Source organism: Podarcis raffonei, chromosome 2 (genome assembly GCF_027172205.1).
Source record: "Podarcis raffonei isolate rPodRaf1 chromosome 2, rPodRaf1.pri, whole genome shotgun sequence".
Classification (NCBI taxonomy): Eukaryota; Metazoa; Chordata; class Lepidosauria; order Squamata; family Lacertidae; genus Podarcis; species Podarcis raffonei.
This window is the reverse complement of record NC_070603.1, coordinates 54,479,281-54,485,280: the sequence shown is the minus strand read 5'-3', so window position 1 is coordinate 54,485,280 and position 6,000 is coordinate 54,479,281.

Genomic DNA, 6,000 nt, shown 5'->3' with positions numbered 1-6,000 from the left:
TCTAACTCCACCCCCTGGGTTCTGATTGGGTAAGCTGTTTAACTATTTCACCTCCAGCACTCTCATATGTTAACGTCACAATCGGCTCCCAAACGCCACAAACCCGGAAATGGATGTTCCAGTTTTTGAACGTTTTTCGGAAGCCGAATGTCCAACACAGCTTCTGCAGCTTCTGATTGAGTGCAGGAAGCTCCTGCAGCCAATTGGAAGCTGTGCCTTGGTTTTCAAACCATTCTGGTAGTCAAACGGACTCCCGGAACGGATTAAGTTTGAGAACCAAGGTACCACTGTAGTTATTTCTACCACCAAAGAAAATGTTGTTCAACATGGCAGCACTTTATAAATGTTAAACAATGCTGATGCAACAACAGTGAGTTACTCTGTTAGCTAGGTATGTTAAATAAGAGGACTGGCATGGGAGAATAAAATGAATAATCACAATTAATTGGCTAATAAGTGACGGGGCAGAATGCTGCTCCAGGGGCTCCTTATTGCTACCACAGAGCAGCGTCAGATATTAGCTGAATAGTTTAATCGCTGCTCAAGTTATTTACAGCACTGCAATTTGTACCTATCACTACCCTTTTTAGCAAACATCTCTCAGTTCTTACCTACCTCTGTCTTGGGGAATCTGATATCGGATGACCTGGGGCAGGGAAGGGACAGCCTTTTGGGGGTTTATTGTAGTGCCTTGGACTCGGACAGCTTTCGCACAGCTTTGGCAAATCAAGTCAACTCACGACAGTGCATCCAACTACTCCCTTTCTTGTGCAAATAGCAAGTGGATATTAATTTGGCAGTACAATTTATCATTGCTTTCCCTTATGTACCCAAGACATGATGCTTTAAAAAAATCATAATCTCCACTTGGAGGTTTCTTCATTAAGGGCATGCAAACTTGCTGCAATAATCTTGACCTTTGCCTTGGCAAAAATGAAAATGCTCTTGTGTTCCAATTCTGCTTGCATCTGGTCAGCCACTGTGAGAACAGAATACTGGACTAGGTGGACCATTGGCCTGATCTCTTTTTATGTTATTATGAGAGGGCTGTCAAGTTATCATTGGATGTTCCTGCTAGTTTCCTTTAGCTTGTTTTTTTTTTAAATATAATGCTAAAATGTTATAATTTCTAATCCATGTGTTATATAGGGCTAGATTTTAGATGCAACATACTTGCCTATCCTGACTGATCAGCCATGTTTATGATAATATTTAAATAAAATATATATTTTTTTTACATTTTTATATACTACCCTGAAACACATATACACAGGGTGGTATACAATATATTATTTATTTATTGCATTTCATATAGAAACGAATTGTAGAGTTGGACAGGACCACAAGGGTTATCTAGTCCAATCTCGTGCAATGCAGGAATCTTTTGCCCAAGGTGGGGCTCAAACCCACAACCCTGAGATTTAGAGTCTCCTGCTCTACCAATTGAGCCATGTTCCAAGGAGCTCAAGGTGATGCAGATGTTTCTCCACTCCTCCCTTAATTGCCACTAGAGCCCCTGTGAGTTAGGTTAGGCTGAGAGGCAGTGAATAGCCCAAGGTCACCCAGTGAGCTTCATTGCTGAGTGGGGTGCCAGAATGTCTTGGGCCGGCTCATAAAATAGGCCAAAACGACACTTGAGTATGCACACAAGGAAGGTGAAGAATGTTGAAGGATTATTATTGTTATATATAACTTATGCCCTTGTGAAGTTGCTTTACGGATAAACCTTAAGCGTTTCACGATGTCTAGTTAGTACAGTGGTACCTCGGGTTAAGTACTTAATTGGTTCCGGAGGCCCGTTCTTAACCTGAAACTGTTCTTAACCTGAAGCACCACTTTAGCTAATGGGGCCTCCTGCTGCCGCCACGCCTCTGGAGCACAATTTTTGTTCTCATCCTGAAGCAAAGTTCTTAACCCGAGGTACTATTTCTGGGTTAGTGGAGTCTGTAACCTGAAGTGTATGTAACCCAAAGTACCACTGTACTGCCCAGCCCATTTTGTGCAGTTCCCCTTCATTTGCATGAGCTGGCCCCAGACATTTTGGCACCTAAAGCAAACCACAAAATAGCTCCCCCATCCCCACCAGGGAAGAAGGGGTGAGTGAAGCTGTGAGGTGGTGAGTGCAGACAGAAATGGAGCCCAAACATGGAGAAAACAATCCAGAGGAGTCAGCATGCTGGAGGGGACCCCAAGGTTTGCAGAAGTACAAAAAGAGGTCAAAAAACAAACTCAGGGGACAACCCTTACTTAGTTACCACCGAGTGTTGAGCATCAGCTAAAAAAGGAAACTGGGAAACAGGGCGGAAGATTATAATGGTATATTCTGGAGGGAGAGCGTGGGTGGCTGTCACCTTGAACAGGAGCGTCCCTGTTAAGGTATGCAACATTTTGCTGCAAATCTTACTTGTTGCCATTCTCTGAAAGAAAAGAAGCCTGTATTACTTTATTGCAACCTTTTCAGGCTTTCAGTTTAGTCTTTGTTCTGCATCTGTTGTAAGGAAGGCAGATGATTTCCTCCTCTGCACTCTTTAACGTCTCCTCAAATATTTGCTATGATCTCTGCACTCTTGTGTGAGGTGGCAAATTGTGGTTGTCTGTACCCTTTCCCCTCCATGTTGTGAAGCAAATTCCTCTTTGACTCCAAAAAATTATGAAGCATGTGGTGTAGTTTGGAAAGGGGGGTTGTTCATTACAGCAGTGGAAAACGTAGCATAGTGTCAAAGACAGAATTTAAAAAGAATAAAGTATATTTTCCCCCAAAATAGGAATCGTTGCCATAGGGTTGCCCATTTCTATTTCCAACCTAAAAGTGGGAATTCAACTTCCTCTCCCTCCCCAAAGAAGAATTTTGGTGGTATTAAATTAATCTTTACTCAGAGAAGACCTGTTGAATTTAAGGAACCTAACTTAGCCATGTTCATTCATGGCAATGGGTCTACTCTGAGTAAAACCAACCCTTTGTCTTAATTTTATTTACAAGTTGGAATTGGTTTCATTAAATTGACATTTCCCCCTGTGTGGTTCCAGTTAAGTATCCTCCTTGTGAAAACTGCATCGAAACAGGCAGCTGAAAGGTATTGCAGTGAGGACCACATAGGCACTGGAATTTCTGAGCTCATTATGCTTATCCATCAGATGTGCAATTTCATTTTCTCTCTTAAACATTGAAGTCTGCAAAGGTGTGTGTGTGTGTGTGTGTGTGTGTAGGGGTTTCACTTCATTATGATCCTGCTCCAGCTGGGTATGATCTTTGATTATTTTTTTCCTTGTGAAGGAGCCAGCATGCTGATAGGGAGGAGAAGCCAGTCAGGCTGCTATATGAAACATGAAACGAGCATTTTACACAATGAATGTTTTACATTTGAATGTATTTGCTTCTGTAGCATCTGCATGCAGGGGTCCTTTGCCGTTTTAATCATCCTGTTTGTTGGATGGCTGTGGCAGGAGGGGAGGCATCCACAGTCATGCTTCGGGCACAGAACAAGGGAGGCAGAACTACAGTCCTCCAGGGCTCTCTGGACTTTCCAGAGGCAATAGCAGTCAGCAGGGCAAGGTGGTGATGCTGAATTGGCTTTCCAATGCCAGGTTTGCTCCTGGTTATCAAAAAGGGGTGAGGAAGCAAGGTCAGCACATTGGCAAAATCTTGGCCCCATCCACCTAAAAGGTTCCCCGGCGGGAAGGAAGAATGCAGCTGAAAAAGGCTCCCCACGCCCGGCATCAAAGCTCCCCAAAGATGGGTGTCCATTTTAAATAGGCTTCATAGTCTTTAGTGTCCAGCGTGAAATGTGTTATTATGCTTGCACATTTTGTTCCTTGCTTGAGAATTGGAAACTGAAAGGCTGTGTCATCAGTTTCCATAGCAAATTTGGATCCTGGCTGTTGGATACATCTTTTCATTCCTTCATTAACCTTTTTATGCTTACTACTATAAAATAATGAAAGGCTTAGACCTTGGAGATACAGTTAGACTGCTGCCATTGCACAAGCCTCCCTATGAGCATGCATAAGGAGGTAGGCCAAGCAATAGTAGGCACCAGGGGGTGGGCAGTCACTGGGGGCAGCCCACCCAGAGCCCCTGAGAAGCTTAAGCCAATCCTGTATATTATTATGGTTGTGTCCTATATCAATTACAAAAGGAGAAATGAACATTAGACATTGATCAGTGACTGGGTGGTACTTTGGTGATTCTATTTTGAGGGAACGCACTCCATAGATTATGTCCAGCTCTAGTGGTGCAACAACAAAACTGCTAGCACAGTTGCAAAACTAAGCAGAGTCCAGTATGATTTCAAATTAGATGGGGGACCAATTTGAATCCTGAATTGCAGAGGGTTGGACTAGATGACCCTCAGGACCCCTTCCAACTCTACAATTCTATCTGTACTATTGGGATTATACTTTTCTAGCTATATTATAAACTCCACTTCAGAAATTATTTTGTATCATCATATTTGTCCATGAAAGTCCACAGTAAGGGCTCATCCAGGTTTGCCCTTGCCCAGACAGGTCCCCCCGAGGAACCCAATCTTTACTGCTGAACTGGAGCAAACTTCAATTGAGTTTTCTCCTGTTTGCTCTGATTTATTGCTAAAGTGCAAGTTTTCCCAGGAAAAGGGATGGGGGCAAGAGCAAAATTTCTCGGACTCGTGCTTGTAAAGCACAGAAGTGGAGCACAGCTTATTCCTGTGCTTTTAAGGCATGGGACAAGCAGAAGTGTGGAGAGCCCTCTATTATGACAAGCAGGAGATACCAATAGTTGTAAAAAAGGATTTTGAATGTGTCTGTTTCAGCATTTTTCTTTATATCAACAGGACCTTTTAATCCCTTGTAACATGGTATGAATGATATAAAGCAAATGCATATAGATTTCATAGGCTTTTTAATGGCCGTGCCTTGTGTTGTAGACTTGATTACCTTTGATTTTGTGTGGAGTAATCTGTGCTGATTGTCTTTTATGACTAGGTTATAGTTTCTGTGATAGATGACCTTTGTTCAGAATGCAGACACCAAGACCAAAATAATAAACCCATGCTGGGAGAAGGTTTCATTTATTAGAGTACATTTTCCCTGATACATTGAAATCAAAGTTCCATCTTTTAGAAGATGATTACAAACACCATAAAAGAAACCCCACATTTCACCTCTCTCATCAACCAACGTGTTGTATGGCAACCCAACTAAATAGATCTGCCAATCCTGGCTGCGTTAGGCAAGCACTTGACTCCTGATGCGGGATTATGAAGGGGCTGAGGAGGCTGCCCCTGATAAAACTCAAATGGAAGATTTTTTGGCAGCTCGGCTTTTCAGAGAGGTTTAGACTGTGGGTTAAAAATAATAGCCCTTGTCACTTCACATAGCCTTGTTATTGGAGATATTTAGTGTTGAGGCTGGGCTGTGGGGGTAGTATCTAGGATGTGATCATGTTGCTTCCTGCATCAGTGAACACAATATTGATTGTGAGCTGTCATGGCTTGGGCACACTTTATGGTACTCCAGCAGGCTGCCTTCGACAATGAATTATGCCACATCTCTCATGCACTGCATTATCTTAAGACAGCCGTAAGAGCAATGGGGTGTCCTTCCTTAATAACACACCTCTCAAATATCTCTGTAGCTCTTCTAAAATAAGGCAAGCATCCAAGAAATTAGCAAACTAGCTCCTTAATGCTGCTATCATTTATTTATTTTTGGATTCTGAAATCCATTCAAGCCCATGGTGGTGAGCCAGAGTTTCTTGTCATAAAGCTTACATTTTTCGGAAGTGAACATCACTAGGACAGACAGAATGAGAAATCTCTCTTTTCTTTTTTTGCCCTTTGCTTCTCTAGCCAAGCCACCAGGCTCTTTTGAACAGGTCACCTCTAAGCAGAGCTTGATGCCAACATACCGTTGGAGCACGTGACCCAGTCACTATATTATAAAACCTTGGGAAAATCTCCAGATGAATCTCTTCCACAGAAATGGTTGATTCCCTTCTGAAAGTTCAAAAAGTGTTATAGC